Source organism: Zingiber officinale, chromosome 10A (genome assembly GCF_018446385.1).
Source record: "Zingiber officinale cultivar Zhangliang chromosome 10A, Zo_v1.1, whole genome shotgun sequence".
NCBI classification, from domain to species: domain Eukaryota; kingdom Viridiplantae; phylum Streptophyta; class Magnoliopsida; order Zingiberales; family Zingiberaceae; genus Zingiber; species Zingiber officinale.
The window spans coordinates 52,395,279-52,412,711 of NC_056004.1; the positions used below are offsets into that span (position 1 = coordinate 52,395,279).

General features: G+C 33.7%; 1 long non-coding RNA gene across 2 annotated transcripts; it reads right to left on the reverse strand.

Moving 5' to 3' along the window:
- Positions 1–14,052: 14,052 nt before the first annotated feature.
- Positions 14,053–16,888, reverse strand: LOC122027852. 2 transcript variants are annotated; one of them, XR_006124550.1, is made up of 5 exons: positions 16,513–16,888; positions 16,319–16,440; positions 16,107–16,246; positions 15,902–16,029; positions 14,053–14,217 (listed from the first exon to the last, which is right to left on the reverse strand). It is a non-coding gene; the product is annotated as an uncharacterized LOC122027852 (long non-coding RNA). The 2 variants fall into 2 exon arrangements; XR_006124549.1 differs by lacking the exon at positions 14,053–14,217 and adding an exon at positions 15,478–15,543.
- Positions 16,889–17,433: the final 545 nt, after the last annotated feature.

Genomic DNA, 17,433 nt, shown 5'->3' on the forward strand with positions numbered 1-17,433 from the left:
TCTCCGAACAAAGAAGAGTAATTATGCTGAAAGTATGACTAAGAGTATGAAGGTGAATAGACAAAGCATGCGTAAAATATATGAATGTGTATCAAAACATGCTAAATAAGTGTATATAATCTATGCACATCATTAAATCAAACATTTTTTTAATTGACAAAGGAAAATCTTTTTTGATCAAGCCGAGATATCTTCACTGCTACCAACGCAGTCACTGGCTACCCTCGAAGTAGTTGTCTAATGACAATAGTGGAAAATAATCTTGAATTTATTTTAATCAATTGAGATTTATTATATTTGACATCACAATCAAATCGACATAAATCAAATAACTAAAATAATACTTCCAAATCTATTATATTTATTACTATGCTTATAAATTGTATGTCATATTTAATGTTTCTATTATTGTTTGGACAACTTGTATAAATAAGCCTATTGACTTTATTAAATATAGATAAAAGAATTTCTCTACTCTATTTCTTTTTCTTCATCTATTGGTTTCCACATGGTATCTAGTCATCTTCTCTTCCTCTCAATTTTCCTCTTCCAAATTTTTATTACAATAGCTACAGGAGTTTCTACATCCAAGTTTGATATCATCACCTACAGTGTGTTAACCTTGGCAACTTCAGCAATAGCAGTTTTTCTTCTCCTTTCATCAATAACTCTTTTCCATCGACAGCAGCAACTTCGACAATGTCAATCGTAGTAAGGCAAAGTTGTTATTTATTCATTTTATTTTTCTCTTCATTTTTTTTCCTTCACCGTGTTTTTTTCCTGTTCGATTAAACCAAAAAGAAGAAAGGAAAAAAGAAAAAAATAGAGCATAAAAAAATGAAGGAAAAAAAAGCAAAAAAAAATAGAGAAAAAATATAGCAAAAAAACATAGCAAAAAAAATAGAAATAGAAAAATATATGTCTTCTTTCAGTTCTACTGAGATCCCTGTGTTATCATAAAATGCATCTTTCTCTTTTCATATGGTTCCTTCTTTTTCCGTTAAGCTTGGCCATGATAAATATTTACTTTGGAAATTGCACTTTCTTCCTTTATTTTGTGTTCATTACTTACTTGGTCATGTTGATGGTACTTTATCCCCACCTCAAAAAGATGATCCATCCTATGCTATTTGGTTTAATAAGGATCAATTAGTCTTGTCTTGGTTAATCTCATCAATTACTGGGCCTATACTTCCCATGCTCGTTGGACTCAACACCTCTCGTCAGGTTTAAGAAGCTCTTGATCATTCTTTTACATTCCACTCTAAGCACGGATTCTCCAACTTCGTCTACAATTACAGTATGTGCAACTAGAAGATATCTCTATCAATGACTATATGCAATCAATCAAGACCATTGCCAACAACCTAGTTGTAATTGGATATCCACTCTCTGATCTAGAACTATTAATACATGTTCTTGCAGGTTTAGGTCCTTAATATGATAACTTTGTTCCTAGTGTGACGACTCGCATGAATCAAGTATCACTTGAAACTTTTCATGGTATGTTATCCTCTTATGAAAGGCTTCTACAAATATAATCTCAAAGGATGCCAGATTCTCTATCTTTATCGGCACACATGATTAGCAAAGCTCCACAACCTGATCAACATAATCAGTCTCCTCCCCAACATGGTCATCAAAATCAGATTAGAGGTTTCAGAGGTTGAGGGCAAGGCCAAGGTTGAGGTCGAGGTCAAGAATGCTGTCAGATTTGCTACAACTATGGTCATTATGCTCAAAATTATTATAAAAGATATGATTAAAATTTTCGAGGAGGACTTGTATCATCAAATTAACCCCCTCCCTCATCTAGCAATCTAGTCATCAATCATCTCATTTTGGAGAATTCTCACTCTCCATCCCTCCTAATGTAACATCATTAGTTCCTGAAACCCCAGGATGGCATCCAAATTCTAGAGCGACTCATCATGTCACACTAGAGTATGATATTCTTACAGAAGCTTCGCCTTATCATGGACCTGATGTAGTACACATAGGTAATGGCTCAAGTTTATAAATTGCTCACATTGGAAACACATCCTTTCATTCATGTGGTCATACTTTTCACATGTGCAACACTCTTCATGTTCCTTCTATCACTAAAATTTACTTTCCGTGCGTCAATTTGCTCTTGATAATAATGTGTTTTTTGAATTTCATCCTCTCATTGTCTTGTGAAGGATCCCGTGATAGGAACTATTCTACTCCAAGGGGACACTAAAAATAGTATTTATCATATTCAACCCACCTCTCTCATAACCTTTATTGGAGAACGCACGGACAAATTCTTTTAGCATGCATGTCTTGGTCATCCATCTCTACGTCTTATTTAGGATATTATTAATCCTTTTGGTTTACCAACTTCTTTAGTGTCATCATCTCATTTATGTGAAGCTTGTATGAAAGCAAAATCTCATAAACTACTTTTTGTATCCTCTACTCACAAATCTAGCTTTCTTTTAAAAGTTATTCACTCTGACATATGGAGTCCTACTCCTATTCTGTCTAATCAGGGTTTTCTTTAATATGTTATTTTTATTAATAACTTTAGCAAGTTCACTTGTATTTTTCCTATAAAAATAAAATCTGATCTCTTCGATATTTTTTGTCATTTTCAAAAGCATGTTGAGTGTTATTTTGATCATAAAATATTCTCCCTTCATTCTGATTAGGGTGGAGAGTATCAACTGCTTCATTGTCATCTTACTTCCTCTAGCACCCTCCATTGAGTCTCTTGTCCCTACACTCCTAAACTAAATGGATCTGCCAAGAGAAAACATCGTCTTGTGGTTGAAACTACCTTAGATCTTCTTAATCATGCCTCAATTCCATTTCAATTTTGGGATGATGTCGTCCAAACCGTAGTCTGCCTTATCAATCATTTACCTACTCTACTACTTCACAATAAGTGTCCCTTGGAAAGACCTTATAATCATCTTTCAAATTAATCTTTCTTTCGTATCTTTGGTTGTGCATGTTATCCTTGACTACAACCTTACTCTCAACATAAGTTAAATCCTCGCTCTCTACAATGTATTTTCCTTATTTATAGTATTTTGCATCATAGGTACCGTGACCTCCATATTTCGATCGGGCGGATATATATGTCTCAACATGTTACTTTTGATGAATCTCTTTTCCATTTGTAGTTGCTAACTCAGATCCTCGTTTAGATAATCAAGGCACCTATCTAATATCAATGAGCAATATACTAGAATCCACATATATTGATTCATCAGGACATATTGAAAGTACAAGGAGGAATGCTATCTTGGGTCCAGCTCCATCTCCACAAATTCTTATAGACTCAGCGGCTAGTGGTGATATATTCTCTAGTTCTTATTCTCATCCGTCTAACCACTCATCTCCGAGTAGCTCTGATGATGATACTCCTCGGTGAATGCTCCCTCTAAGTGATATTTATGCATGAAGTCAATCAGTTTCCACTCGTTATCCTCTTCTACATGCTCTTATTGCTTTTTCAAATTTTGTTGAACCGGTAGGCCCCTTGGCGACTGGCTGGAGGGGGTGAATAGCTTGCACAATAAAACCAAACAAAGTCCCCTTTCTTGAACTTTACGGCATTATTAACACTTGCATAAAAAGTAATACAAATTAATTAAAGAAAGAAGAGGCATAAAAGGGTTACTTGCTTTATAATCAGGGGATTGCTAATCTAAGGAAGTTGAAGCTCACAAAATAATCTCCTTTAGGCGGAGAAGCCTCTTACAGCAGTCAAATCTTACAACTACAAAGCTAAACTGAATTAGAAGCGTTTACAAGTGTTGATCTAAGCTACTAGGACTAGGGATGTATTTATAGCCCTGGTCAAGGCACCTGGAAGGGTTCCAGGTGCCTGGAGGGAGATAAAGTTTTATCCCCATCGCAACGGAATGTGCCACATTCAGTTTGGCAGAATTTTCAGGTCTGGGCGCCCGGAACCCAGGTCTTCCACTCCTGTTCTGCTCACTTGGGTTCGGATCTTCCGTTCTGGCTTCGCTCGCTTGGGTGATTTCGGCCATCCGGAATAGGGCTCACTTGAACCCATTTTTCAGCTTTCGAGTAGTCTTCCGCTCTAGCTTCTCGTCCCTTGAAAATGCTACACGCCTCCTTCTTGTCCACTAGCATACTCTTCCATAACACCTCGTCCCTTGGACGCACCAAGCCCATCAACTCTCTTTCATGTCGTCCTTCTTGCTAGCTGCTCCTTTCGCTCAAGTTTATATACTCCTAAGTTCCTGCACACTTAGACACAAGGGTTAAAATAACAATCGGACCTAACTTGACTTAGTTGATCACATCAAAACTACCATGAAGTACTTACAGTCTCCCCCTTTTTGACTTAGTTGATCACATCAAAACTACCATGGGGTACTTACAATCTCCCCCTTTTTGATGTGAGCAACCTAAGTTAAGTTAAGTTAAGGTAAACCAAACATAAATAATAGTAAGGTAATGTTTTTGCAAGTCCAAAATATGTAAAAAAAATCTACCTCCCCCTATACTTCACTAATTCTCCCCCTTTGATCACATTAAAATGGGGTAGTCCAAGAAGTAGAATCTAAGGGTTAAAAAAAACTGACTGATATCCAAAATAATGAACTTTTAAATTTTAGATAAAGACATTTTTGTTTCGATTTAAAAAGTTTTTTTAGACTTTAAAAAATTTTGAAAATTTTATAATAGTTGAACAAACATATTTAAAAAAATTTACAAAAGATTAAAAAATATTTTAACCAGAAATAAATTCATTTCAAGATAAATTCATATTTTTCATAAAAAAATAATTAAAAATAGTTATTAACCTCGAAAAATCATGAAATATTTTTTGAGAACGTATAATAGTGAGTAATTTTTCAAAAAAAAAATCAATTTTAGAGAATTGAATTTCCAAAAAAAAACATGTAAAAAATTTACATTTGGATAAATAATCCATAAAAAATTCACCAACGACAAAAGAAATTTTAGAGAATTTTTTATAAATAGAGAAAATGATAATATTTCATAGAAAAACAAATCACAAAAAATAGCACTGCAAGATATTTTTAAATTGAAGAATATGAATTTTTGTTAACAAAAATTCATAGAAAAATAATACAATGGTTAAAAAAAATTAAATTTTTTTTGTAGATAAATACTAAAATTCTCTTTCTTAGAAAAATTTTAATTTTAATTAATTTTTTTAAAACAAAAATTATGCAGAACTATTATTTGATAATTCTAAGCAAGAATATGAAATTAAAATAAAAGTAACATATGCATAATGATTTTTCAATTTAAGCATGATTTTGGAACTTAATATAGGTTCTTTCCAATTGCGTTAATCAAAAATTTCTTTGGAATATATTTTTGTGATATTCTTCTAACTTGTCCCTTATGAAATCTAATATACCAATTAAATTCTCGATCATATTTAAAATTTCTATCATTAGCATGTAGAAAATTTGAACGTGAATCATCTTTTTCTAACATTTAAATTTTATCTTTTAATTTTACATTTTCATCTATTAGTTTTTAAAAATTTTCTTTTAGTCATGCATGTTCTTTCTTTGACTTTATATACTTTGTTTTCTTTTTATATAATGATTAACTTAGCATTTACATAATTTTAAATAATTTCTCTAAAGGAAGCTTACTGACCTGACTTACCATATATTCGTCAGTAGATGCTCCCCTTCATTGATGTTTTCTTCTGCAGTGTCTCCCCCTTCATCGATGCTCTCGATGTTTATTTTCGAGGTGCTTTCATCGTCTTTGTGTAGGTACTCGACAATTAGGGATGTTCCGATAATCACCTCAGATTCGAATGCTTTTGAAGACGAGTCAGTATCCATAGCATAATTAGATTCTTCTTTCGTTGATTTTTCCTAGAGCTCTAAGAATTTTTCCCAATGTTCTTTTGCACTTTGGTAGTTGCTTATTTTGTCAAGTTCTTGAGCAAGAAGAATACTCAGTAGATGGAACTTGGCCTTACCATTTGCTATGAATTTGTCGCACTGCTTCTAAGTCCAAAGATGCTCCTCGAGTTATTTTCTATCTTTACTTTTGGGGGCATTAAAACCAAATTTCATAAAAAGCATTATATCAAAATCAATTCGAAAAAATACATCCATTTTTTGTTTCCAGAATGAGAACTTCCCCTCAAACATTGGCAGGTAGATGCTTGGTTCGGTCATCTCTTTTGCTTCGATCGACGGTTAGTCCTCCTGAAGTGTCCTTGCTCTGATACCTATTGTAGGACCCTTGACGACCGGATAGAGGGGGGTGAATAACTTGCACAATAAAAATAAACAAAATCCCTTTCTCGAACTTTACAACTTTATTAATACTTGCAAAAAAAGTAATACAAATTAATTAAAGAAAGAAGAGGTACAAAAGGGTTACTTGGTTTGCAATCAAGGGATTGCTAATCCAAGAAAGTTGAAGCTCACTAAACAATCTCTTTCAGGCGAAGAAGCCTCTTACAACAGTCAAATCTCACAACTACAAAGCTAAACTGAATTAGAAGCATTTACAAGTGTTGATATAAGCTACAAGGACTAGGGCTATATTTATAGCCCTGATTGGGGTGCCTAGAAGGGTTCCAGGCACATAGAGAGGGATAAAGTTTTTGTTGGTGCGGTTAGCACTAACGATTTAACCCAGGTTTTGATGAATGACAAATCAGGTTAAGTTAGTTTGTTGTTGTCTGACACTTTGATCAAGTGTGCAGGAGAAGTCCAGACAGGTCGACGGGCTGACCGGATGTCTGACACGAAGTCTAGCTAGGTCGACGGGCTGACCGGATAGCTGGCGAGAAGTCCAAGCGGGTCGACGGGCTGACCGGACGCTTGGCGAGAAGTCCAAGCGGGTCGACGGGTTGACCGGACGCTTGGCGAGAAGTCCAGACGGGTCGACGGGCTGACCGGACGTCTGGCAGGTAAGTGAGGTAAGTCACTGGAGGGGAGTGACTGCGAGGACGCGTTCCCGGGAAGGGAACATTAGGCGTCGATCCGGCTTAGATCCATTTCGGATATCTAAGTCGAGATCGTGACTAGATTCTGGTCTCGGAAAGACGGAATCTAAGTCATACTACTTGTGCTAATTCATACTATTATAAAATGTGCTAATAATCTATGTTGCAGGTTATATATTGCCTCGGACTAACTTTGTTTTGCAAGAAAAGGGAGTTTTCTGGAACAAGGTGGTCCAGGCGCCCGGAGGGGATCCGGGCGCCCGGAAGGCAAATTATATCTAGACAAGTCGTTGCCACGTGGAGCATCACGGTTTGAGCAGCTACGTCACATTCCAGGCGCCCGGAAGGAATCCAGGCGCCCGAAGCAACATATAAAAGAAGCCCCAGGCAGGAGCTTCAGATGATCAATCAATCTGAGAACTCTTCTACTGCTGGTCTTGCTGCTCGACGTTCAGTACGACGCCAACAAAGCTCCGACAAAGTGCTCCTTCGGTTTTTTAATTTCCTTGTCGGTATTGCTTTATTTTCACTAGCAGTTCTTGTGTTCATTTTTGTAACTATATTCGAATTGCTAGTGATTGCCTAACGAAAGTGGTCAAGGACCACGGGCCTTCGAGTAGGAGTCGTCACAGGCTCCGAACGAAGTAAAAAACATTTGTGTCTATTTTACTTTTCCGCTGCGTTTATACTCTGAGTTTTCGAATCGATATTCACCCCCCCTCTATCGAATCTAACGGTCCTACAAGTGGTATCAGAGCAGGTACCGCTCTGATTTGGTGCAACCACCAATCAAGCAAAGGGGGGTCGTTTTAAAGAAAAAAAAATTAGATATTGTTTGTCTTTTAAATAAAACGGTTTTTGAAACCACCTTTCGTTTTTTCCCTCCAAAATGGTTTTTGAAAAATACATCGCCATCTTTTCACCATTGTTTAGTATTTAAAAAATATTATATTTTCAAAATTTTGAAATAATATTTTTTCAAATATTTTATTAATATTTTAATAATATTTTAATAATATTTTAATAATATTTTAATAATATTTTTTCTAGTGAAATATTATTTTTTCAGCACTGCTAATCCAAGACCAAGTCTTGGGATCTTTTGTTTGTTTCTCTGTGTGCAAGAAATTATGACTCTTCTAGAAGGACGGAACCCCTGCGAACCACCACTCTACGATCATGAAGACTTCAACTACTGGAAGCGATTAATGGAATGCTTCTTAGGAAGCGTAGACATTGATTATATGCTAATTTTGAGGAAACCTTCTCAAAACTCGGAACTGAACAAAAAGGTAAGTAACATTATTTGTAATGTTTTACCTAACAATATTTTATGCAGATTAGAAAAGTACAAGAATGCATATGAGCTGTGGACCCAGTTGATCAAGCTTGAGACGCCGATGGAGCTAGAAGATCAAGTTAAAGTCAAATATGGACTCGAGTCAAATCCAACGGAGAAGCCTACTGAATTAGGGGTTGCGCTCAAGGTTAGTAATATTTACCAAAATACCCCTGCAAAGAGTAGTTTAAATAATCAACATGATGATAAGTATGAAATTAGTCCAAGTACGGTGCATGATAATCTAGATTTAAATGATTTAAATTCAAAATCACAAAATAATCTAGACTCTGATCAAGTCAATCAAGACTCTGATCAATTTGGCATCAACATTGTCTTGGTCAAACAGAACAATGACCAAATCAATTCAAATAATTTAATTAATTCAAAAATTTTGAAATTAGGCGAGCATTTAGACATAAATAAGTCAAACATTAAAATAAATTTGAATTTAAATGCTAAGAATGAGAAAATGGATAAAATCAATAAATACCTTGATAAAATATTTAATAATCAAGATAAAATCAGTCTAGAAAATGCTATCCAAAGCCAAGATAATTTAATTAATAAAAAATTAAACTTTAAAGATAAAACTAATCTAATAAATTCAATTAACAATATCAATTTAAAAGGCAAAGAAAATATAAGGATAAAATCAAACACTTTGATAAAATCAAAACGGAATTTAACAAACTTAAAATTAAATGTTAAAGATAACATATTAAACAAAAATAATCTAGAAATTTCAAAATTAACAAATAATAAAAAGCTAAAAGATAAACCGTTAAGAAAATATAATTCAAACAGTTTAGTTAATTCAAATTTAAAAATAAATAAAAACTTAAACTTTAAAAATAAGCTATTAAAGAAAGATAATTCAATTAACCCAATAAAATTGAAATTGAAAGAAAATTCAAATATTAAATACACTCTCTTAAAGAAAGATAATTTGACCAATTTAATTAATTCAAAATTAAAAACTTAAATTTAAATTACAAACTAAACATTAAAACTTAACTAAAACCAACTCTAATTATACAAAAATCTTAAATTAATGGCCAATAATTCAGGGGGAGGCTCCAGAATAGCTGGCACCTCCAAAACTAACCTATCCGACAGGATAACCCTAACCAACCTACTCGACAGGGTAATTAGGACTAGTTAAAGAGGGTTCAAGTTTAACTTGAATCATGGTACTGGTGAAGTTTTTTTTATGATAGTACGTTGGGGAAGCTTGGGCATTGCATGTCTAGAAAGATATGGCTTCAATCTGGTGCATTTGGCTAAGTGGAACCGACCGAAGCTACCTTTAAATGAATCCTAACTAGTTAGACCAAGGTTTAGTACTAAACTCCGTGGATAGGACTATTCGGAAAACCTCGAAAGGTTGGTTACTTCTAATGACGTCCAAGTGACTCACCAAGCTTAGAAGTTTATCCGAAGAATGCCTATTTGTTGAGACCAAAGCTAAACCTGAATCTAACACAAGTTCAACCAAACTCTGTAATAAAACCTAATTCATCTCACAAAATTATAGGATTCCCTGATTGATAATCTAGATCGGGTGAGATGAATAAGGATTAAATTAATTTTCAAACTAAATCAAAATTAATTAAAATTAAAATTCGAATTTCAAATTACTTAAAATTAAATTTTGAATTTCAAATTAAAATTAAATTTCAAATTTCAAATTAAATTAAAATGAATTAAAATTAAAATTTGAATTTCAAATTAAATTTTGAATTTAAAATTAAATTAAAATTAATTAAAATTAAATTAAAATTAAAATTTTTTTAACTTAAAAATTTATTTTAAAAATTAAAATTTTTTAACTTAAAAATTTATTTTAAAATTTATTTTTTTTTTTAACTTAACAATTTATTTTAACCTAAAAATTATTTTAACTTAAAAATTTATAATTTTAACTTAAAAATTTATTTTAATCTAAAAATTATTTTAACTTAAAAATTTATTTTAACCTAAAATTTATTTTAACTTAAAAATTTATAATTTTAACTTAAAAATTTATTTTAATCTAAAAATTATTTTAACTTAAAAATTTATAATTTTAACTAAAAAATTTATTTTAACCTAAAATTTATTTTAACTTAAAAATTTATAATTTTAACTTAAAAATTTATTTTAACCTAAAAATTCTTTAAAAAAAAAAAAACCTTTTACAAAATCATTTTAAAACAATTCTTTTAAAATTCTTTAAAAACTATTTTAAAAATTCTTTAAAAACTATTTTTTAAAATTCTTTAAAAACTATTTTAAAAATTCTTTAAAAACTATTTTTAAAATTATTTAAAAATTATTTGAAAAATTCTTTAAAAAACTATTTTTAAATTTCTTTAAAAATTATTTGAAAAATTCTTTAAAAACTATTTTAAAAATTCTTTAAAAACTATTTCAAAAATTATTTTTTTTAAAAAAAATTCTTTTGAAATTAAAAAAAAACTATTTTAAAAATTATTTTAAGAATCTTTTTTTTTTTAAAAAAAAAACTCTTTAAAAAAAAATCCTTTTAAAAAACTCTTTTAAAAATCTTTTAAAAACTATTTAAAACTTCTTTTAAACCATTGTAATTTTTTTTTTTAAAAAAATTATTATTCTTAACTTTTAAAAAGGATTATTTAGATTTTAAACTTTTTTTCTTAAACATTATTTTTTTAAAATTATTTTTAAACTTAATTTAACCTAACTGAATATTAAAACTTAAATTAAAACTTAATATTGAAATTACAATTTAAAATTTTAACTTAAACTTAAAACTTAAACATAAATTAATCACTAATATTAATCTAAATCTAAAATCAAAACTGAATTGAACGTATGTTAATTGCCATTAAATAATTATAAAAATCATTTTAAAATCCTTTTAAACACTATTTTAGAAATCCTGTTAGAAATCCCTTAAAATTAATAATAATAATAATTCTTTTAAATCCATTTAAAACTTAGACACCTAACTTAAAAACTTAAATTCCGTTAACTTTAACTTTAAACTTAATTATTAATAAGTAGAACTTAACTGTTTAAGTTTAACTTCAGAACTAAAATTGACTTGAATTAAACCTTACTTAACTGTGTCTAATGATTTTAACTTCATGCTAACTTCAAACTAAATTAATCCCACTTAAAAGGAAGTAAATAAAAAAATAATAATTATAACTAACACTTTCATTGACAACTCAATCAATTAATATGAAATTTCAATTATTTTATTAAGTATTAAATTATTAAATCAAGTAAAAATTAATCAATAAATTATTGATAATGGCCAACTGTTTTTGATTTAACAAAGTTTATCTTATTAAACCTTAAACTGAAGCTCAATCACCTGAATCTAATATTAATTATTGATTAATCAAATTCAAATAAACAATTATATCAAGGATACAGAGATAAATATGTAAATAATATAAGTGTTACCAAATCCCTTAGATCACTTAGGTAGATAAATGTGTTAGGGCTTGAAATTTAACACACTCAAACCTTAGCATTATTATATTAAGGGGGAGTAATAAATAAGGAGGATTAACAAATTAAAGGAGTATCAAATTCAGGGAGAGGTTTACTTTTTAATTATCTCCTTAAGTGTTATTTTTCTCTAGAAAAATTCTACCTCAATTTAAAAAAAAATAATATCTACTTTGAATATTTTTAGTAAATATTTTCAAATTTTATGTCAGGTTCAGGGGGAGTAATTAATTAAAAATTTCCCTTTACATAAAATATTTTAAATTTTGTTTGAAAAATGTTTTCTTAAAAATTTCTTAAACCTACTTTTGAAAACTAACTCTTATAAAACTAAGTTGTTTTTAAGAATTGGGTTTTACTTTTTATTGAAAATTGATTTTGAAAATTAGATTTAACTTAGTTTTGAAAATTGTGGAAATTAGATTTTTTCAAAACTTAAGTTTACAAACTAAGCTTCACAAAATCATTTTCCTTAATTTTGAAAATCAAAGTTTAAAAATCAATCTTCAACATCAACTCAAAATTGTTTGTTTTAAATCACAAACTTTTTATCCTTTTTACTTAGTCTTTGAAAACTGAACTTTTCAAGTATTTTAAACCATGGTTTTGAAACTAGTACTTTTGAACTTTAAAAATTTGATTTTTGAAAAAGAATTTTATAAAATTATTTTGAAAACTCCTTCATTTTAAAAATTATTTTACTTTATCAAAATTAGTTTTACCAAACTCCTTTGAAAACTAAAAGTAAAGTTCAAAATCACTTTTCTTAATATTTGCAAACTAAAATTTGATTTGCAAAAACTTAGTGTTGAAAATGGTGAAAATTAGATTTTTCAAAACTTAAGTTTACAAACTTAAATCATTTTCAAAACTTAAGTTTTAAATTGAATCGTTTACAAACTTAGTGTTGAAAAATAAATCAGTTTGGAAAAAAATTTCAAACTTAGTTTTGGAATTTTGGTTTTGAAAACTTATGTTTGAAAAGTGTTTCAAAGTTGAAATTTATTTTGAAAATTTAAACTTGATATTGAAATTATGTTTGAAAATTAGACTATCTAAACTTAGCTATTTTTCTAAACAGCTAATGCTTTAAACAAGTCTTCAAAAGTTTTAAACTCCCCCAGATTAACTTGATTCTTACTTTGTCTGAAATCTATGTGTATGCTTACTTAATCCATGCTTATTTTTGATGAATGCCAAAGGGGGAGGGTTATGTCACGCCCCGAGAGTAAGGTTGTCCGACGAAAATCGGACAGCACCTCCCCTGTAGCAGTGACAAATAGAACTTGTATACAACACCACAGATAATACATATATAAATATATCACAACCACGCAGATAATATGCAGCCCACACGGCTGTAAAGTCAAACACAGCGGAAAACAAGAATAACAAAGATAAAATAACAAAAACTCACCGCGGGCCGGCCCGACTTGACTCATCGGCAAAACAACCAAATACAAATAACAAGTCCACAGCTCAATTATTACAATGCTAAATTCAAAGGTTTGACTCACAATAAAATGAAAACCAAAATCGTAAAACCATCCTCAGAAGTGACATGGGACCGGCAGTCGGGATCCTCCTCCAAGCGTACTAGCATCGCTATCAGCTACCTGGTGAAATTACCAATGCGGGTGGTGAGTATAAAACTCAGCGGGTAATAGGATAGACAGTGCATGAGTATCATAAAGAACAGGAATACAAAAGGATACAGTCTCGGAAAGATAAATAGCAGATACTACAGGGTAAACAAAGTATATATATATCCATACCTGAAACCATATCCTAGGCTAACAGTGTAAGGTCTGAGATAAAGTAAACTGCTACAGTACTGCTCATAACTACCAGAATCACATATAAAGTATACTGCAATAGTAATCAGTGCCCAAGCATATATAACAGGTATGTGATAACAGAACCGCATAAGTAAGCATAAACAGCATAAGCAGGTATATCAAAAAGTAACGTATGTGTCACACCCCAGGTAGTCCCTGCCAGAAGAAATTTCGGCAGCATCTCCCCTGTACGGCGGACAATATGAAGCTCAGTATACATATATCTCTATACCTCGGCCACACACGGCCGGAACAATACACACAAATAATAAACAATCCACGCAGTTATATTCAACATTCCACACAGATGTAATATGAACAATCCACGCAGGTATATAAAGAAAGAACGATATAGAATCCTCGAAGATATATGTAAACCCCCTACTCCACTACAACGAAGAAAACAAATCTACGAAGAAATGAAGATATCCGCAGCGGAAAACCAAAAGTAGTAAACCCAAATGTTCGTCATAAAGTCCACAATACAAAAGTTCCACATCGCAAGTATATAAGATGCCAAAAACAAAAACATATCCCGACAATAGGAAAATCCTCGCAATAAAGGGGCTAGCGACTGGAATCTCCCCGACGGCCTCAACCTGAAATGGTAATAAAAACGGGGTGAGTTCAATGAACTCAACAGGTAATCCAATAGACATGTACATCAATATATAACTACCAGTAATATCCTAAGGTACAGCCTCCTAAACCATAAAGCCTATAGTACAGTCTCCTATCAGTATAACACATATGCATAACTGAATAAAATGCAGTAACCAACAATAGGCATGTAACACAGTCTACTGCACAAATAATAAGAAATGCGATACTGAAATAAACTGTACTCACCTGCGAGGCTTGGACAAATAATTGTGGACATACACAGGCAAAGATAGTCAGAGCAAAAGCATGTATCCTGTATGCATGTCAATCATATGCAATCACCAAAATGCATCAATCATAACGAATGCAATCCGTGCATATGATGCAATATGACATGGTCACCCCTGACGCCAGTCAGCATCTCACACCCAATGGTGAGACCGCGTGGGTAGGGCTGTGACACCGTGCACTCTGTCATCACTACCCCTGAAGAGTGACCGAGTGGACGGGATGCACCGGAGTACACCTATCCTCCAACCTCAACTATAGGAGGGAGCGCAATGCTCTCATCTCCCGGTACACAATGACGGGGAGGGACCCCGGTGTGCTACCACGCTGCCTATCACACTACCCATGAGTGGAGCCTCCAGCGGAGCACCACCAGGCAACCTACACACCCTGTGTGCTGTGCCACTACCCATGCAATGGTCACGTGGTGTGCAGGTCAATGTAGCCGGCCGACGAGCTCAACAATAATGGAGTCGTCAATCGCCCAGCATGCAATCATGCGATATGGTGCATGCGGCTACAATATGACATACCTGAACAAATCCTCCTCCATATGTGTAGATGCCAAACAGATAAACACATATATAACAAGGATAATAAACAGTGTAAATCTAAAGACATCACATATAACAATGATGTAAGTATCATGAATCCAAGAGCATGTATCACACATGTAAAGCAACTAATCCAGTAGAGTAGAGTACTATAGATATGCGTCTCTATGAACACAGATAAGCACAGCAAGAAAGAAAAGCATGCTAGACTAAGGTATAGATGCTAATCGTAGCAACATGTATCAAGTATCAAATAACTAAACCAGGGAATATGCTAACTACCAATCGCTAATAATCGCCTACAGGGGTCGAATAACCTATAACCAGGGAAGTGCTAAATCTACCAATGACTAGCAAGTATATATAAACTGCACATATCAGAAGACACTATCAAGAGATAAGTCAAAGGGTACCCGCCTCAAATAGAAGGTACAATCCAGTCCTAATCCAATATCGAGATGCTCGTCTCGAATCAGAGTCCTGTGCCAAACAACATATATATTTTATTTAGCTAAATCCCAATGAAATAGCTAAATAAAATTCCCAAACTAAATTAGGGCAAAACCCTAATCACCACAATCACAACTTACCAATTTAAATCTAATGGTCGATTAGGGTTAGTTACCTAATCCCTAATCACCAATTAGATTATAAATCCAACGGTTGACTAGGGTTAATTACCCTAACCCTAACCATTCCATTAGATTAACTCTAAGCAAATAAATCTAATCACAATATTCCAATCAACACAAAATCTACAATTAACATGTATAAAAATCCCTACACATACAACTAAATCATATCTAATACAACAAGTATCAACTACCCCTACACGTACCTCAATTCAACCACTGCTCTTGATCCGCAGCCAAAGAGGAGCTGCTGGTTGGGGTGCTGCCAGAACCAAACTGAGCTACTGGATTAAAGAATAGCACAGCAAGACCTCCCTACAGAACTTCCTCCTCACTGGACCGAATTAAAACAACATTAACAAGTGGAGATCACTAATCAATCAATAACCTAATTCTGAAACCAAACCTTACCTTCAACCGTGATCGTTGTTGATCCACAGCAGGGATTATTGCTGCCAGCAATAAGATGAATTGCTGGATCAAGAACCCACAGAATAAACCTGGATTCCTCCCTACTGATCGGATCAAGAATAGGTCTAGCTATAAAATCACTGATCAAAACAAGAATAGAGATCAAGATTGGATATCCCAAATCCAAACAACCACCTAAATGATAACCTAACCTTGCCTCAGATGTGCCAATTTGTTGACAGGGATGTGGTGGCCGGAATCAAGCAAATACTCCACCAAAACAGCACCTCACCTCACTGCCCTAATCCAGCTGCTGTCCACCAACCGGATACCTCTGGTGAGCAAGGGAAAGGAAGACTCGATTACACGATCATCTCAATATCCCAAACAGAACACAAACCCTTACCTCGATCGGTTGCCTCCAGGAGGTGTCGCCCAATCCGATCCAACTTGAGGAGACACGGATTGGAATCAATCGCACCCACTGCAAGATCTCAACTAGGGCACCGTGTGTACCTCAGGCGCTGCTAACCCGACCTCATGCGAAGAGCGATGGTCGGCCATCGGCTGAGAGGTTAGGGCTGGAGAAATGATCGGCAACAGTGAGGAGAGGAAAGAACACCAGCCGGATCTGAGATTATTAGGCGTCGATGCCAGCGGAGAAGGATCGCCGGAGCTGTAGCCTTGCTCCCGTCGCCATCGCTTGCCCGCGAGAGAGAACAGAGAGAGATCGGGAAGAAGAGAGGTTGGGATCGCGACGGTTTGGGGGAAGAAAGGTTCGAGTTCGGGATTAAAAGGATCGGCGTTTGAGGAAGAAAAGGAAAAGAAAAGGAATTTATAAATAAAACAATTCCTCACTTAAATGGGTATCCCAAACAGGCCTTATTCGCACCCGTTAATTCGTCCCCTCAAAATCCGTCGTACAAGCTCCGAAAAATTCCCAGAAAATTTCTAAAATTTCCGGAAAAATTCTATAAGGCTATTTCTCAAATAACCCTATTAATTAAATTTTCCGAGATCTCACAGTATGCACGGATGGTCACTTCCGCCCACCCCTCAAGTCCATGACCCCAGTATGGACGAGAGGCCGGGATAATGACAAACTGTACACACTCCAGCTACCACTACTCTCGAGTGGTCGAGGGGACAGTTGCATAGTAGCTGAATAGCTACGTCTGCGACGAGGGTCCCTGCTGCCCGCGACTCCAGCAGACACTACCCATGAGTGAGCGAGTGGGGGGCACGACAGGACATGCGGCACGCTCCAAGCTACCACTACCCATGAGTGGCCGAGCGTGCGGCCCAGGCCAACGACCGTCTCAACCAC